At 42.5% G+C, this 19,569-nt stretch overlaps 1 protein-coding gene across 1 annotated transcript in view; it reads right to left on the bottom strand.

Annotated features, from left to right (window-relative positions):
* SFMBT1 (Scm like with four mbt domains 1) overlaps nucleotides 1-18,518 on the bottom strand; it is a 106,869-nt gene extending 88,351 nt beyond the window's left edge. The window contains exon 1 of the mRNA XM_087825028.1: nucleotides 18,427-18,518. The gene's annotated coding sequence lies outside the window, so the exon portion shown is untranslated. The remainder of the gene's footprint in view (nucleotides 1-18,426) is intronic.
* Between the last annotated feature and the right edge of the window lie 1,051 nt (nucleotides 18,519-19,569).

Below are 19,569 nucleotides of genomic sequence, written 5' to 3' on the forward strand. Positions count from 1 at the left end.
TCACTCCAGTTCCAGGAGGGTCCCTGTGGACCTACCTACAGTTTCAGATATAATAGCCCATATATCTGTGGCTGGTTCTCTGCTTTCTCTACCACTCTCAAAGAGGAAGAGTTGGCAGGAACCTAACCAAAGTAGCTTTAGAAGGAAGCACCATTAAATATAAAAGCTTGGAAAGGGATCTGAAAAGAAAACTTTCAGGGACTTTTATTTTATGCTGAGCCTTTCTCCATTAAAAACAAATATTTAGCCCAGCTGGGCATGGTTCAGCGGTTGAGCATTGACCTAGGACCCAGGAGATCATGGTTGGATTCCTGGTCAGGGCACAAGCCCAGGTTGCAGGCTCGATCCCCAGTCGGGGGCGTGCAGGAGGCAGCCAATCAATGACAACTTTCTCTTCGTTGATGTTTCTATCTCTCTCCCCTACTCCCTTCTTCTTTCCGAAATCAATAAAGACATATTAAAAAAAAACAAATATTTAGCTTATTAGAAAGTCTTCAACTAACAATATAATACATGAATACGTATTCACAGATCATTTACTCCCACAAAAATTATTCCACAAAAATTACTGCTCGATACAATACCCTACAAAAATGTTAGTCCCTTCCCACACTGCTGTCAGAATATCTTCCATAGTAGGCACTTTGCACCTTTTCAACAAGCTATTCTGTAGCATATCTTATCCCAGTACTATAAGCATCTCCCGGGCAGGGAACTTAAGAAACTTTGCATTCACTAAACCCCTAGCACCACTGCTTTACTTCACACTTATTTAGCATTTGCTAAATGAATTTCTACGGTATCAGACCTTGGTACCTCCAATTCACTAATGAGAAAAAAATATACAACTTTTTAAGGCATAGGGAGAGGTGCTGTGATTTTCAGGGAGAAGGAAATGCAGTGCCTGCCATCTGCTCCGAGGCCAGTACTTCTGACTGGCCCTCGGGTATACTAGCCGACCAGGAGTGCCTTTTTCAATAAGAATGGAGGGGGGAATCTGAGAGGTCATGAAAGCAAAGTCCCTGTGTAAATGTATGAGGCGTCATCCTTAGGCAGTTTGCTTGCTCTTCAGCCTTCTTCAAACCCTCCGGTTAAAACAGACCTTCAAGCCATTGTTTCTTCCACTTTCCTTTAAATATTGGATGGTTCAACTTATAAGGTTGTCCTGTTATTTACAAAGCCTTTAACAACACCCAGATCTTGAATAACCCTGACTGCCTGCTGTTTTCTATCCGGAAGTCCCCCCTTTATACATGAGGGATACATTCCAAGACCCCTAGCGAATGCCTTAACTGCAGAGAGTACCGAACCCTACTCACAGAACTTCGCTTACAGGAAGCATTTACAGCTTCTCTTCGGCATATCCAAATTGCTACATCACCACTCCTGCACTCTGGAGCCTTTATTAAAGGTTACCTGAACATTATTAAGGGTTACTTTGGGGGCCAAAATAAGGGTTATCTGAACATCAGCACTGTGATATCGTGACAGTTTATCTGAAAACAGAGAAAGCTACTAAGTGACTATTGGGTGGGCAGCTTACACTGCATGGATACCCTGGACAAAGGGATGAATCACTTCCCAGGCAGGACAGAGTGAGATGGTGTGAGATTTCATCCCACCACTCAGAACAATGCACAATTTAAAATTTATACATTATTTCTGGAATTTTCCATTTAATATTTTCAGATCATGGGTGACCATAGGTAACTGAAACAGCAGGAAGCAAACCCACAGATAAGGGGGGATTACTGTGCTTCTTTTTCTCAGATCACTTTTTTTTTTTAATGTATTTTTATTGATTTCAGGGAGAGAGAGAAACATCAATGATGAGAAAGTCATTGATCAGCTGCCTCTTGCACACCCCCAGACTGGGGATCGAGCCGGCAACCAAGGCATGTGCCCTGATGGGGAATCGAACCCTGATCTCCTGGATCACTAGGTCGATGCTCAACCACTGAGCCACGTCCGGCCAGGCTCTCAGATCACTTCTTGAAGGCACATTACTGATCCATAAAACTTACTTTTTGACATACAATGTGATACTGTTTCTTTGTCACAAGTCCAAGCTTTCAGGGGTCAAAACTACTCACTAGAACACAAAATAAAGGGCAGAAAGAAGGCTACAGCAGAGCAAACACACCTGACTCAGGAACACTCAGTCAAGCATTCAGGAGCTGAGAAACCCTGCAGGAAAGTGCACTAGTGCTTACAGACCACCCGCCCCTGGCTCAGTGTGCATACCCTTTAAGCAAGCAACAGCCATGGGTTAGGAATATACCTACACACACACGCACATTATACAACCATAAATCGTCACATATTTTTGAGGAAAACATTTTATAGGCAATGGCAGAACACAAAGGAGAAACGGATGAAGGTATGAAAATATGCTCTGAGAAGTGTTCTGAAGTTCTTCCAATAAAGGGTAATAGCTAAGAACTTCAACTACCAAGATATACAATATGCTAGGGTTCAATTACACAATGCCTCAAGGTTCCAAATTCAGTGTCTTCAGAAATACTCACTGAAACCACAGCATTGTGTTAAAAATTCCATACCAAGTAGCTCAGATAAAAATCAACTATTTTTTTAAAATTTAGCTGTATTTCTGCCAATGAACAAAAAAATACAGAAAATTTTCCAGAAATCAGTATAATCTGTTAGTCAATCCATGCTGCTGCAAGTTTCTCAAAACCAAAATACAAAAAATAATAATAATAATAATCTAAATTTAAATAAGCAGCCCTGGCCAGTGTGGCTCAGTTGGCTGAGCATCATCCCACACACTGAGAAGTGGGCAGTCGATCCCGGGCAGGGCACATGCCCAGGTTGCGGCTGGATCCCCAGCAGGGGGCATGCCAATGGATGTTTCTCTCTCTCTCCCTCTCCTTTCCTCTCTCTCTCTTAGAGTAAATAAATAAATAAATAAATAAAATCTTAAAAATAAATAAATGTATAACAAGCAGCATGCACTCAGGCCTTGGGCTTTAGAAGCATGATCACATCTCAGGAGTCTACAAACATCCTCAGATGCTTCAGTCTCCCAAGACTTGGCTGGGAAGTCTGCCTCACTACCCCTTCTGCAACAGGGGCAGGGAAAGAATAACAGGGCAGGTGGAAAACCTCTGCATTACTTCACCTTCAGCTCACTCTTCTCTACTGCATGCAATTCATTACTCTTCTGCATTTGGGGGGCAGGGAGTGGTTGTAGAACTATCTACCTTTACAAATACACTAACTCAAAAAACAAACCACTTTAAGTATTAGAAAGCTTGTCTTAATCCAAGCAAATTCAGTCCTTGATACTATTTGTAGTATTAAAAAACTAAAAATAACCTAGAATGTATACAAACAGGGAACCGACTGAATAAATTGTGGTATACATCATATATTTTATACATATATATATAATAGACTACTAGGCAACCATGAAAAGAATGAGGAAGATCTATCTGTACTTGGATACATCCAAGATATTTTAAATGAAAAGAGCACTACCAATTAATTTTTTAAAGTAGATAGGGAAATATATGTTTTTATACAAATAGAACTTTTCTGGAAAAATACAAAAGAAACTAGGAATAGCAATGGCCTACAGATGGGACTGTGGGACTGAAGGTCTCAGTAAAGGAGTACATTCTTTTTCATTATTTAAGAAATATTTTACTGTGTACATGTATCCCTGTTTAAAAAAATTTTTAAAGGAGTACTTAAGTCTGTGATTGTAGTAAAATAAAGCAACAAAAGAAAAAGTGATGCCTACTAAAAGCAATCTCATCTTTCTTAACTATCTCTAAATTCTTAGTGGCAAAATTCGAATTCAGCAAACCATGGGTGGGTGGACAGGTGGGATATGGAGAGGTCCATCCTACCTTTTTTCAAAAACATAGTAATTTTCAATTTCTTGCCATAATGCTAAAAGAAAAGTTACACCTGCTCCTCAAACCAAGATGCAAAAATCCCTTAAATGTTTGCTCTGTTGTAATAAAAGTTTAAAAGATTTGAATATATTAAGCCCTCAACTAAAGTTCAATTACATATCCTATGTTAATATTATATACTATTCATATTTTAAATAAAGTTTTATATATTTTTTTGTTTTTAAACAAAGAACTTAAGAATTACTTAAGAGTCAAAATTTCCTAAGCTCTCCCCAGCCAAAAATCAGTTCAGTAAAAAAAGAGAGGGTTCTCCCCCCAAACTTCAAATTTTAGAAAACTTCCCCATTTCCAAGCAGGATTGGCCCACAGTAGGCAAAGCCTAAGACTATCCAACTCTCTTCCACCTCTGCAGATGCCTCCCCTGGTCTCAGGGACCCCAAGACCTCATCCAGGTACAGCCATCATCAGTGTTCCCACCATGTAAGAGCACTGATTCAGTAACAGTGGATCCACTGGTTTTGATTCTGAAGTTCAACCCGGGGCTCATGCACCTACGCACAACAGGCTCTCATCGGTGACACCAGGAAAAAGGAAGTGAAGTTGCGTCACCCCAAGCCCACATAGAACCAGACTGCTGATTGTCACTTTGTAACTACTACCATGAAAAGTAAAGCAAATGATTACAACCTTCAATTTGATTTTTACTAATGGGAATGCATTTGTCAAAGATGTAAAGGTATGCAGTTATCTTAAAAAAGTGATGTTATAAGTTAATATGATAAAGAAAATGAAGTTGAGGAAAGGAATTCTGCCAACCTAAAACATTAATCAAAATACACACTCCATGCAGCAAAATGTGACAAAATACTGATTTCTCAGAAAAATATTTTCTGAACATTCAGAACTACTATAACACTGTACAAAAATTTCTAGTTAGAAAAATGATATTTCTCAGATCACTTACAAGTTGATTGTTTACTCATACCTCCATTTAACATATATGTATTTGCGACGCACTGTCTTCAGTACCAGGGATGCCCTACTGAAAAGACAGATCTGGTTCCTGTCTTCATGGAGTTTACAGCAGTAAACACAAGGAGCAATGCATTCGTGCACTGTCTAGTTTTCCCGCAAGGAAAAATTAGGAAAAATATCCTTAGAGTAGGTTTTAAGATTCTCTACTGTGTGGTTTGAAGCATTCTATAATAAATTAAAATTTAAAAGTTAAAATATTAAAGTGAACTAAAAGTAAGAAAATTTCATATAGTGATAAGTGCCATGAAGAAAACCAAACAGTAATGAGAAAATAAAGCGCCTGGGGAGTGGAGGTGAGTATGTCTAGGGAAGGCTTCATCGTTGAACTGAACTGAACCCTCTCTGATGAAAGGAAGTAGGTATAACAAACAGTGTACTTCGAGGGACAGAAAAAAACAAGTGGCTAGACTGTGGGAAGCAGGCAGAGGAGGTGGGCCTGGAACAAATCACAAAGTGCATTACAGGACACATAAGGAGTTTGGATTTTATTCTAATTACTATGGAAAGCCAATGGCAGGCTTTAAGCCTGAGAATAGCAAGAGGGATCTGATTAAGTATAATAGTTCCTGGTTTAGAACACGATACATTTTCAAGTAGAAACAGTGTTATAAATGGTGGAGCTGCAGTATTGCTTCTGTGCCTTCATTTATCTACTATCCATTCTCGCGAAGTTAAGTGCAAAATAGTGATGAGGAATAAAACAGGGTCTCACAAGTTGGCAGAGATGAGAAACACTGAACAAATAATTACAACTGTAATATTTATAAGAGTGGAATATGTAGAATGCTGTAGGCGCCTAGGGCAAAGGATTGTTAATCCACCCTGGGGGAGTCCCAGAAGCAAGACTTCACAGAATACCTGAGTCTTACGGTACAGGCAGGGATTTCCTTAGTGCATTCCCCTAGGCATACACCCTCACCACTGGTGGGGCACAAGAAAATTTAGGGGACTCTTTTAAAGTATTTAAAAGACCATTTTAAAGTATTTATGTAAGCCTTGGCCAGTGTGGCTCAGTTGGCTGAGCGTTGTCCCATGCATCAAAAGGTTCCCAGTTCAGGGCACATGCCCGTTGCGGTTGTGGGCTCAATCCCTGGGAGGAGGTGTGCAAGAGGCAGTCGACTGATGTTTTGCTCTCACATCAATGTTTCTCTCTCTCCCTCCCTCCCTCCCTCCCTCTCCCTTCCCCTCTCTCTAAAAATCAATACAAAATTTTTTAAAAATAAAGTATGTAAGATTATTAAGGTGGAATGGGGCATAAAAAGTTAACATATAAAACTTGCAACTGCAACTTCACAGGTATTGCTTAAATAAGGCTTATTAAAAACCTCAATTATCTGATTTTCCTACAACACTGAAATATAATAATCTAAATGCCACTTTAACAAGTTGGTCTGTGACTCTATTCGTGTGTGCTGTGTGTGTGTGAGCATGTGTGTTACCCATTGTGAGCTGGGGTTAGAACTTCAAACATATTAAAACTTCAAAACAAACTTCAAATACAGAGATTCTGAAAATATTCCAAATACTCTCCACCAGGTTCAAAAATTATTAAAATTTTCCTTATTTGCTTTAACTTTCTATATATGCACATACATATATACAAGAGTGGGCAAAAGAGGTTTACAGTGTAATACAAATAAATAATACAGTAATTAACAAAGAATAATACAAGCATAAACTGTGTTTTGTGTACTCACAACTATAAACCTACTTTTGCCCACCCCTGAATATACTTTATGAGCCATTTGAAAGTGTTGAAGACCTCATCATACCTCACCTCAAAACTCTTCAACCTGCATCTCCCAAGAATAAGGGCATTCTCCTATATAATCACAATGTCATTATCACAATTAAAGAAAATTAATTCTTTAATATCACCTATTATCGGGTACATATTTAAAAATTTTTAAGTACAAAGGACTTTGCTGAGAACCTTACAGAAGAAATGTATTTTAATAAACTGATTAAATGTATTAGTTTTATTTCATTATTTTTATTTTTATTATTTAAAAATTCTATTTATTTAAACTAAAAATGAAAACAAATCACTTATTTATTACTCCCTATCCCCTTCCCCACCTCTGGCAACTCACAAATGTATTCTTTGTATCTATGAGCTTATTTTTTCATTTTAGAGTCTCCTATCTTTCCCTGACTTGCTTCACTTAGCAGAATGCCCTCAAGGTCCATCCAGATTGTCACAAATGGCAAGATTTCACTCTTTTCTATGGTTGAATAATATTCCATTGCAGATATTACCACAATTTCTTTACCCTTCCATCCATGGGTGAACTCTTAGGTTGTTTCCATATTTTGGCTATTGAAAATAATGCTGCAATGAACATGGGGGTACAGATATCTTTTCAAGTTAGTATTTCCATTTCCTTCAGATAAACACTCAAAAGTAGAATTGTTGGATATGGTAGTTCCATTTTTAATTTTTTGAGGAAACTCCATACTGTTTTCCATAGTGGCTGTACCAATTTACATTCCCACCAACACTGCACAAAGATTCCCTTTTCTCCACAGCCTCGCCAGTACTTGATTTCTTGTCTTTTTGATAATAGTCATTCTAACAGGGTCGATTTGCACTTCCCTGATGATTAGTGATCTTGAGCATCTTTTCATGTACCTATGGCCATCTGTATGTCTTCTTTGGAAAATGTCTATGCAGATCTTCTGCCCATTTTTAAATCAGATTATTTGTTTTTTTGCTACTGAGTTGTAAGAATACTATATTTTGGATATTAGCCCCGTATCAGATACATGACTTGCAAATATTTTTTCTCATTCAGCAGGTTGCCTTTTTTTTTTTTTTTTAGAGAGAGGAAAGGGGAGGGAGAGGGAGAGGGGGAAAGAGAGGGAAAGGGAGAGGGGAAGGAGGGAGAGGGAGGAAGAGAGAAACGAAATATCGATGAGAGAGAGAAACATCCACAGACTGGTGATCAAACCCACCACCTTTTGGTGTGCCGGACGACGCCAACCAACCGAGCCACAGAGGCCAGGGCCAACAGGTACCCTTTTCATTCTTTTGATTGTTTCCTTTGCTATACAGAAGCTGTTTAATTTGATGGAGTCTGACTTGTTTATTTTTGCTTTTGCTGCTTTTGCTTTGGGGTCCAAGTCAAAAAAATCATAGCCTAAACTGATTAGATTTATTATTACTTATATTTCATTATCCTTATTTTTTAAATGTAATAATACTTTATAAAGTTTAGGTTTAAAAGTCAAATTTTTTAATTAATATTTTTTAATTTTAAAAATATTAAAATAATTGTAATCAAATATGGCAAAAAGTATGAAAGTGGTACATGCCAGATTGACATTCTGGGAGCACTGCACTGATGGAAGGACACTTAGGATTTACAGAAGAGTGTGGTCTTGGCATGGCTGGAGTGAGGGCAAGTGTGAGAGGGAGATGAGCTTGACAGGTGACTGTGGAGAAGCATTCCAAGCATCCTGTGCATCTTCCTGAGAAGTTTGGACTTTACCCTGCTGGTAGTGGGCTTTTTTGTGATAAAAGCAAGTTTGTTTAGAAAAATCTATGTGGTCCTAGTGTGTTACGTAAACTAAAGAGGAGAGATGGGGGCAACTGAAGGCAACCGAACAAGGTGTTGTTTTTTTCACAGCAAATATCTAGCATTTTAGTTATATTATGGGTTGAACAAACCTGCAATACTGGTAAATAAGAAAAACAAAAACAATAAAACTAAACTAAGTTTATCTTGAATGTTCATGTTGTAGCTCACCGGATGCAGGATCAGATAACCCAAATGTAACTTAAGTTTCTAAAAATTCATAATTCCATTTCCATCCCTTTTTTTAGGATTCTCTTCAACAACAAAAATATTTTCACTTTTAGTGTTATATACAAGTTAACAGGAAGTTTATAACATTTTACAACTTTTGTCATCTGTAATTGAATGTCCATGTTGTAGAAATGCAGCATTAGAGGAGTCAGCAGAGACACATAAATTTTGAAAGAAACCCTTGAGCACTTCTGAAGCATTTAATAGAGCTGGCTCTTTTTTTTCTTTTCTTCTCGTCTGAGAGAAGGGAGAGACAGATAGACAGAAAGACAGACATATCATTGGCCTCCCCTTACACGCCCAGACTGGGACCAGCAACCCAGGTATGTGACCTGATGAGGAACCAAACTCACCACCTTTTGGTGTATGGGAGGACAGTCCAACCAACTGAACCACCCGGCCACGGCAGAGCTGGCTCTTTTTAATACCTAGTTTCATTTTCCAAAGTGGCTTTCTTTTTTCTTGCCAAGATTCATCGCTGGCACTGATTTCATGTTTATCAGTCACACTAAAAATAAAAATTTCCAAAGAAAACCAATGGGAAAAGGGTGGGGTGCAGAATAGCCACCAGTTTTCAAATATGCAGAGTGCCCATGGGGCACCACAGACAGCAACTCCAGGGAGATCCAATGTACAGAACTCAAGGGGAAGGCTACAGCCCAACGTGGCCTACCTAGGAGAACAGGTCCTTCATTCCTCTTCTACCAGGAGAACTCTAGTTTTATTTATTTGGGGCTTCCTAGAAAGATTTCATTTGAACAAAGAGTTCCATAGCTTTAAAAATATTTGAAAGCCAAAGAGTCAGAACTGCACATTCTAAAGTCAGAGGGTGATAACTCATGATTAAGATTCCAAGTTCCACAGGAAAGCTGCCAGGGGACAAAACAAACACCATCACTGAGGAGGAATGTAAAGAAAGACACTAAGGGAGACAGTCCTCCTGGAGGAAGAGAAACTTTAGGGTAGAATGAAGGATTCTGTTTGGGCCAGTGGGGCATCCAAATTGGAGAGGTCCTGACAGCAGGGAACATAGGCATCTGAAGCTCAGCAGAAAGGTGTAGGAGAGCAGGAGAGCTATGTGAAGTCTAAACGTGGATGAGACTTCTTTACAGAGAGATGTAAAGAAAGAAACAAGGGAGGGTTTGAAAAGGTCATAGAAAGCAAAAAGAAAGGGTCTGCCTCAAGACAGACCCGTGTGGAGCCACTGAAGGCCACTTCAAGAGGAGACCCTGAATCTGGGGTAGTCTGTACCCAGGAGCAGAGAGGGCACAGGCTGGACCGGCTGGGGGTGGTATTCTACAGAGCAGAGGCCTCAGAAACGCAAGGGGGCCTGAGTAAAGAGTATTGGCCAGGAAGCAAATGAAAGATTAGACAATGGGTCCAGGCGTGAAGGGGCTGAAACTCTGAGAGAAAAAGGAGGTCACAAGGAGGTCAAAGACGGGACAGAGAGTAGGGAAGCCCCTCCAGGAGGCTATAGAAGAATACAGCACCAGAACCCAAGATTTCACTGGTAGAGCTATTCTGGAAAGAGCTCCTTTCAACTATAGTTACTAGGAAGCCAAAGTCAGGGTAAAGGTCAATGGGGGGGGGCATGTCTTCAGAACCCTGTTGTGCCTTAAGGTCCTGGGTCTGGCTATAGGAGTCACTGAGCCCTCCTCAAGCACTCACTGCAGAGAAGGGAGGCCCACTCAAAAACGGGAGGCCAGAAGAGCCCACGAGCCCTCTGTTTCCCTTGTCACAGCCACTACTGGCAATGGGGGTCTGGCAACAGTCCTTTAAAGCTTCTCTCAGTTCACCCAGGAGCCACTATGTGCCCTTAAGAAAAATCAGGTGCAGTTAAGCATAGGGACAGATCTAAGTTTATTTCCTAATTTGTATACAGTGTTACTTATAGGGAAACAAAACAAAAATAATAAACATTAATTACAGTAAGAGGTCAAGAGATTCAGGTATCATAAATGACCATAACAACTAAACATCCAAAGTTTTTCAAATTTCTAGCTTTAGCTCCTTGACCACCTACTTCTGCCCATTTTGCTCAATAATAAAAATGACAACTAACCAAAAGGAAAACATATTACTGGAAAGAACGTCTACCTATTAATTTCTTTTTTAAAAAAGGAAAGGATGTCTCTTTTAACAATTTACTTAGAAATTCCAATTCATATTTTACAAATTAACAAATTGCCTCTGGTATACAAACTAGGTTTTTCAAAATATTTAACTGTCAATTCGGGAGTATAATGATACACAGGACAGAATGGTGTAAAAAAGGTGCTCACTAGTACCCCAGGGACAAAAACTTGCCTAACAAACACACTTTCAAAAAAGCCTTACTAACTCTGGGAAACAACTAACCACTCTGATTTTCTTAAGAACTAAGTAGTGCCTTAGCTGGTTTTGATCAGTGGTTAGAGGGTTGGCCTGAGGACTAAAGGGTCCCAGGTTCAATTCTAGGTTCAATTCCTGCCAAGGATCCCACGTACCTCGGTTGTAGGCTCAATCTCCAGCCCCTGTCGGGGCACATTTGGGAGGCAACCAATTGATGACTCTCTTTCACATCAATGTTTCTCTCTCCCCCTTCTGCTCTCTCTAAAAAACAATGCAAAAACATTGTTTTTCCATTGTTTTTGCGTGAGGATTAAAAATGATTAATAATAATAGTAAAAAGAACTAAGTACTAATTTATCTCACACACACACGAAATCAGTCTTCATGACACTGTCACTTCTTCAAGGGTTTCAAGACAGTCAAAAGTACCCTTGTCAAGAAGGAATGGGGGATGATCAAGAGGCGCTCTAAGGTGTCTGCCCTTCCCCTGCTAACACACAGTATTCAGGAAACTCACCCCATGTTTACTATGCTAATACAGGGATTAGAAATAAAGAATGAAAACAATAATGAAAGAAAAAACTTACACCCCGTTAGCCATTCTGAAAGTGATTAACTACTCAGCTCATAATTCTTAATTTTGTCAACCCGCTTTCTCTCCATGACTGAACATCTTACAAATACAGAGTTAAAGTAATGTAATAAATCTAAAATATAAAGCATTCATTATATGTTATTATTATTATGTAGGCTATTTAGCCTCTTTAAATACTCACTAGTTTTCCATTGATATAGAAATGAGAGTAAAATATGGCAAAACCTCTACTAACCAAAACAGCTGGGGAATGAGTCATTGAATAATCTTGCCTCTCAGATAGCTAAAGGCTTATTTACAACTCTGAACACACAAACTTTTTTGGTTAACTGTTCTGGGTAGAATGATTTGACTCAGGCCAACATTGTGACCATCAGTGCCTACACAGTAAGATGGTGCGCTAAAACCACAAGGCTCTCTGTCCCTATCCAGATGAAATCTTAGAACGATGCAACCTTTGCTTTTACACTTTTCCTGTCTTCCACATGTTGTCATAGTCTGCTTCCATCTCTCCCTTTCATTCCAGTAACTGTGCCGGAACCACATCTAAGGAAAGGGTACCTGGTCCTCACAGCTCTGCTGGATACCTAGAGAGCTCTTCCAAGGGAGGTGAACTAGTGCACAGGGTTCTGTGACCTTTCTTTTACCAGCTGTGGAAATCATTTTAAAAATGTATTTTCTCAAAAAGAAATTCTGACAAACGTGCTGCAATATGGATGACCAGCAAAGAGGTCATTATGCTAAATGAAATAAGCCACTCACAAAAGGACAGATACTGTATGATTCCACTTACACGAGGTAGTCAGTAGTAAATTCAGTAGTCCAAAAAGTAGAACAGTGTGGTGTCCAAGGGCTGGGGGCAGAATGGAATGGGGAATTATCATCCATGGGTACAAATTTCAGTTTGGGAAGGTGACAACGTTCTGCAAATAAATAGTGGTGATAATTGCATAACACTGTGAATGTACTAATGCCACTGAATTGTACAATTTATAATGGTAAATTTTGTGTTATATATATTTTACCACAACTAAAAAAATTAAAATTTTTTTAAGTAATGAAAAGTTACTTCATTATTTACTATGTTCTAGATAGGTATTACATTAAGTGTGTTGTGTTATTATCATCTAATCACTCCAAGGTTATTTTATAATGACATGAGTAAAAACGAGCCAAAATGGTTTCATATCATTATGATTCCAAATTACCATATACTGTTTTTAATGTGGAAAGCTAATGTTTTATAGAAATTGATCCATAAGAAAGGACACTAGCAAAAACTCAGAGATAAGAAAGGATCCTAGTCCAGGTAGCAAATTAATGTGAAAAGAAATGAAAAACCAGTGGCCTTACCACTCAGCATATATTACATGACAGCCATCTCAAACACTTTTAAGAAAATATTCAGGGTAAAAATAATAATAATAATTTGGAAGTCAAAGTACTTGTTAACACTTTGTTTTTCTTTTTAAAAATGTATTATTATTTAAATGTAGCTGGCACACAATCTTATATTGGTTATATTAGTTTCAGGTGTATAATATAGTGATTCAACATTTTTATACCTTACAATGTAATCACCCCACTAATTCTAATCATCATCTGTCACTGTGTAAACTTATCATAATATTGTTGACTATTGATTAATACTTCAAACTGATTCTCATGAGGAAAAACTCTTTGAGATATTTTAGTAACTGCTAAATTTCTCAACCCACCTCATGTTGTCATTCCAAATACGTGACTGCCCTGCACTTGCAAGTGACAACAAACCATCTTCCATCTCTCATCTGAGACTCTCTCCAAATGTCTCCTCAGACCAGAACTTTCCCAGACCAAGCAGCTACTCTCAACTGCCCTATCCACCTCAAATCGGTCTAGTCATTAGCCTTTCTCTAGATTAAGCAGAAACTTCAAAAGGAATCTACATGCAGCGCTGTGCACCGCGTTAGAAATGGCACCTTACAGCCTCTCCTCGCACAGAGAAGGGCTTGGTTCTCAGTTACTCAACTATCAAACCACAAAGTTCAAGAGGGACTTAACGTCACTTAGCACATATATAGACCACATTTTTTGTTTTTCAATGATGTCCTTGGAGTAGTCATCTAAAGGTAGAGAGAGGTGAGTAGGTTATAAACATCTCCTTGAATAAGAGAGACCAGGCGGCAATAACATGCAAATCTTCAGGCACCTGAGTTACACGCGGAGTTTTACAATCAAGCTTGTTAAACCTTCTGCAGTGAAGTCGTGATTCTTCTATTAATAATTTGTCTTTGTTCTTATCCTCTCTCCCACTTTTGTAAAGTTTAAAAATGAACTTGCAACAACCTGACCACATCCTTTCTATTTTAAATCATTTTCCAATGAAGCTAGTACCACTTAGAGCAGCAGTCAGTCAGTCGTATCAAAATCCCACTCCCGAAGTCTAATGGTCCAAATCTCCCTGGTAACCAAAATCCCCAGAGACTTTCATCCAACTTAATAACTATGTATAATGAGAAATATTTTTTTTCAATTACAAAACATCACAATTAGATAACAAATGCTATTTACTGAGAGAAAAATGTCCTTCCATAACAAAGAGGTACCATTTACTCATTAAATGTTCTTTTATTTTCACTTATTCTGAAATATTGGCTAACTGCCAAATAATTCCAGAGAGTAAAGTTTCAGGATATTATAAGAAAATTTTTAACATAAAAACATTTAGCATTCAAATTACCTACGTACATCATGGTCTTCTGCTTTTTTGGATTGTATTCATTTCTTTAATGTGAACATAACATGAAGTCATCATTAAAAAGCCAATGAAGTGCCTGGCCGCTGTGGCTCAGTGGTTGAGAGCCAACCTATGAACCAGGAGGTCACGGTTCGATTTCAGGTCAAGGCACATGCCCGGGTTTGGGCTGCATCCCAGTAGGGGGCATGCAGGAGACAGCCGATAAATGACTCTCTCTCATCACTGCTGTTGCACTCTCTCTCTCCCTCTTCTTTCCTCTCTCTGAAATCAATAAACATTACCAAAAAAAAAAAGCCAATGAGGTGTGGCCAGTTCACTTTCTCTATAGACTTTTGAGTCAAACAATATCTGCTTCGACACTATCATCCTACAGCTAAGCCCAGTCTAGCTATCACTGTGAAAGCAAGAGTACCCTACAGAAGCCAGAAGATTATGGTTAGGCAAAGTCTATTTAAAGAGAAAAATCAGAGTTTACAGGGAAACAAACATCAAGAGAAATTCTTTTTAAAAAAGAACTTGAAATTTTATTTTTCGGTTAGGGTTTACATTCAATATTCTTTTGTATTAATTGCAGGTGTACAGCATAGTGGTTAGATGATCATATACTTGACAATGTGTTCTCCCCATATTTTCCAGTACCCACCTGGTACCTAGTTATTACAATATTATTGACTATATTCCCTATGAGAAAATTCTTTTACATGTATTTCCTGTTTCTCATTGTATATATCTGTAGTTGCATTCTTAAAATTTTAATAAGTTTCAAATTAAATACCTGACAATGCAAAAGATAAGAAATCTAAAAAGAGCCACACACAAAAAAGGTGCATCAATAACTCAATAATCAAATACTCTCCTGGCTAATGAAGCTATGAATCTTGGGGCAGAGTGACCAAATCCAGCTTAGTTTTTAGCCAACTGGCTTGCTTAGTTGCAGGAAAACACTTATTTCACAAGAGACTCTTTGACCTTTGTGGCCTATGCCCCATTCATCCCTACCAAAGGCCTTACACCATTCCCGACTTTCTATTACACAGGTGTCCTCACAGTAAAAAACACACTTTTAACCTCTAACTCCTCTCCTTTAGCAGCAGAAACAAGAAAAGGCACAAGAATGTACTAAACGGCATTTGGGAAGGATAAACAGATTGTTGAAGCACTTGCTTCAACGGAGAATGTAAAAACCAACTTCCTACAAGTCTAAAAAAATGGTATCTTTATCATGGAGAAATTAAAAAAAAATTCACACCTGACATAATTTTTAGTTACCTTTTGTTTTTGTTTTCTAGTTTTAATAATTTGATAAACCAGGCAAATATCCTGCATATATAAATCAAGTTAATTGCTGTCACTTAAAAGGTTAATATAATTCACTAAACTTTTAAAAGATCAATTTTCATTCAATTTTCTCAGCAAATTCCTGGCTTTAGGGAACTGATTCATCTACTGACACCTTAAACTCTGACTTGCTGAGAAAGTTCATGATTCAAACCTACTTTCTGCAAATATATTTGTATTCCAAAAATGGGAAGTAATAGATTAATACCGGGCCTGTGACCACAAGGACTCCCAAGAACCACAGATCCAAACATGCAAAGTATTGCTTCAGCTAAAAAGTGACCTTCTAAGTAAAAAGTCTCCAAGGGCAGAATTTTTAGACATTCTAGATAGGAGTGTTATTGAAGCATTGAGATTCACGGCAAAATTACCCTAACTCCAGGTTTACATGCTGTCCTTCAGCTTAATTATTAATATCACCCCCTTTCACTCTCAAAAGGGTCCTGTTTTGAAGCAAAACTCATCAGTGGTGATAGAAGTCAGTGGTGGTTGCCTTGGGGAGGCCGGAAGGGTTTAATGAATGGGAGGAAATGTAAAGGGAGCCCTTTGGGAGGCTGAAAATGTTTTCTACCTTGACTTGAGTATGGTTATCATATGTAAAAAGTCAGTGAACTGTACTCTTAACGATCTTATTGTAAATTAGGCCTCAATAAAAAAATTTAAATAATTTTAAAAATACACTGAAATAGCCCCAGCTTGTCTGGCTCAGTGGTTAGAGCGTCGCCCTCAGACTGAAGGAGCACAGGTTCGATTCCAGCCAAGGCAGGGACCTCGGTTGCAGGCTGGATCCTCAGCCATTTGGGGCCAGTTCCCGAGGCAACCAACCCATGTGTCTCTCTCACACTGATGTTTCTCCCTTCCTTCCCCTCTCTCTCTCTCTGTCTCTCCTCCCCTTCCACTCTCTCTGAAAAAGCAATGGAAAAAATATCCTTGGGTGGAGATTAAAAAATAATACATTGAAATTGTTCAAATAGTGACATAAAATCATCCTAGATATAGCTACAAAGATTTTTTCCCAAATGTATTTTAATAAAGATGCATACTGTGTGTGAACACTTTTATGTAGAACCTTTCAAAATATAGACTGATTTTTTTTTAATCTTTCATTTTAAAAAGTAGCTGAGTTTTACAACTGAAAGCACACAAAAATATGACCTATTCATCCTCTAATTCTGCAAATAAGGAAAACCGTATCTATAAAGGGTAGGAGACTACCCAAGATAAGGCAGCCACTCCATGACAACGACAGCAACAGAACTGTTTCCTGACTTCGGGCCACTCCCGTTTCCAGCACGCCGTTACTTCTCGGACGCTGTAAACAAATCTGAACTGAATCTACCTGTGGCCTGGAGGACTTAACATATCCCTCAAAACACGGGGCCAAAGGGCCCCAAAGTACACACACGGAGACGCACTCGTCTTCCTCCTCTGAAGACGGTTGGCAAATGGAACAAGTACATTTTCAGGCATTTTACTTCCGATGCAAAGTACGACACCTTAAAAATGCAGTTCAAGGCAATGCAGGGACTGACAAAATGCACCTTATTTCCTTTCAAATCTCTCCGATGGTTACTTGGTTCTCAAACTACATCACTGGTAAGTAGGGCTCACGAAACATGGCTTGGGGCCGTTCACCAGCACTGCTTTAGGTGCCCGCCCCCCCCCCCGGGAATAACCCCCACTAAATAAAAGCCCTGACTCGGACGGGAGTGCCCTACCCCACTCCTAGCACCTTACAAGACCGGTAGGCGACCTGTGCTTTACCGTTTAGTTTTACACCCCAGCGGACAGCTGACATCTTGCGAAAAACTTAACATAACCTACATCCTTTCCGCGGGAATTTATTTCTGTTCTCAGAAGGCGTTCCTGCTCCCCACACAGCAGGCCTTGCTTCTCGGGACACCGCTCGCCTCTCCACAGCCTCCTTTTCAGTCTCCAAAACGAGACTTCAAGAACAGAAATCGAAACGGTCACGGAGCCCCGAGTGGCAGGTCGGCGCCCGGGCCCCGGCGAGCCCACTGCCCGCTCCCGCGCGGCCGGGGAAGGCCCGGTTCGCTCCACCACGCCCGCCCGAAGCAACCGGTTGCGACGGCCTCCGGGCGCTCCGCAGCCGCGCCGCCGCCGCCTCGGCCCTCCGAAGTTCGGACCGGCGCGCCCCCGGCCTCGGCTGCGGGTTCGCGCCCCGGCCCCGGAGCGAGCCCGGGGGGCGGGTCCGCGGGGGCTCGGCGGGCGGGAGAGCGGGACGCGCGGGGAGGGGCGCGCGCCGGGCCCAGCGCGCCGGGAACTTGGGCGCCCGCCGGTGCCGCCGCCCGGACACTTTCCTTTCACACCCCGGGGACCGCCGCGCGCCTAACTGCCCGCGCGGAGCTGCCAACCGCCGCCGCCGCTCCCCGCCGCGGCGAGGCGCCCAGGCGCGCTCCGGCGGCCCGGCCGGTCGGCGCGCAGGGCCGCGGGGGCGCGCGAGGCCGCGCGCGATCGCCGCGCTCCCCCCGACCGCCCCCGCCCCCAACGTGCCGCCGCCGCCCGTTGGCGCCTCAGCCCGCGCGCCCGCCGGCCTCCGCCTGCGGGCGGTTTCGTTGGCAAAGTTGCGCGGCCGCGTCGAGCGGAGCTCCGTGCGGTCCCCCGCCCCAGCGCCGCCGCCGCCCCTTCAGGCCGCCGCGCGGGAAGGCCCAGCCGGCAGCCCCGCTTTTTTACCTGCCGGGAGTTTTCGCGCGCGCGCTCCTCAATCGCTCGCTTTTACCCCTCTCGCGCTCGTTTTCTTTCTTTCTTTCCTTCTTCTCGTTCCCCAGCCCGGGTGCTTTTTCCGCTCACAACGCCCGCGCTCGCCCGCTCGCGCCCTCCTTCCTGCTGGGCTCGGCGGAGCGGGGCGGCCGGCAGCTCTCCCCGCCCCCCTCCACCCGCGCTCCGGCGGAGGCGGCGGCGGCGCTCCGCGCTCCGACTCATTCCAATATGGCACGGGTGCAGGGCGCATGCGCCCGCGCCCCCCCCCCCCCATCCGCGCTCCTCCCGGCAGCCCGCGCCCCTCGCGCCGCGCGCGTGGCGCCCCCCAGCCCGGCCTTCCCGAATCCGCCCGCGAGTGGTTTCGCCCAGCTGGGGCCGCGCGGGATGCGAGGAGTCCACGGGCTGTGGTGCTGGGGGTCCAGCGCCGTCCGCCAACCCCGCCCCTCGTGTCACCAGCCCACAACTTGCCGCGGACACCCCCAAGGCCGTGGCGCAGGGCTCGCAGCGGCGCCTCCGGTCCCCGACAGCGCTGCGGCCCTGCGCGAACCGGCCCCGACGGGGAGACGCGCCCCCAGGGATCCAGCGCCCACCATATCCATGCTCCAACCCACTATGGAAGGTCCCCCGCGCCTCACCTCGGGCTGTGGACGGAGCCCTGAAAACCCACTGGCGTCCCCGGGTCCGTCCTGGCGTCTGGGCCGGGGCGAAGCTCACTGCCGTCGTCCACACGTGACCGCCTCCGGCAAGATGGCATTAGCAAAGGAACGTTCTGAGCGGTGGCCCGATCCCAGATGGGCACGTGTCGCCGCTGGAGAGGGCTGCGGCCGCCCGCTTAGCCCACGTCTGGGCTCTGGCGCGTCCTTTGAGACTTGAAAGGGCACCCAAGTGCCCTGATCTGCGAAGTCAGACTCGGGTCCGCGGCGCACCCGATGTCTCCAGGCTTCCGCAGGAGGCGCCCTGTAAGTGCGAGTTTTCCTGCCGTTCGGGGCCTCGGCCAGGGGCACGGCTGCTGAAATTGGGCAGGAGAGCCGAGGACCCAGGGTCGGGACAGAAGCTCAGACTGGCCCGAAACCGGAGGTGCCCACGGGCGGTTGTCCCCCAAGCTCGCCCCTTACC

Source organism: Miniopterus natalensis, chromosome 15 (assembly GCF_054644295.1).
Source record: "Miniopterus natalensis isolate mMinNat1 chromosome 15, mMinNat1.hap1, whole genome shotgun sequence".
NCBI lineage: Eukaryota > Metazoa > Chordata > Mammalia > Chiroptera > Miniopteridae > Miniopterus > Miniopterus natalensis.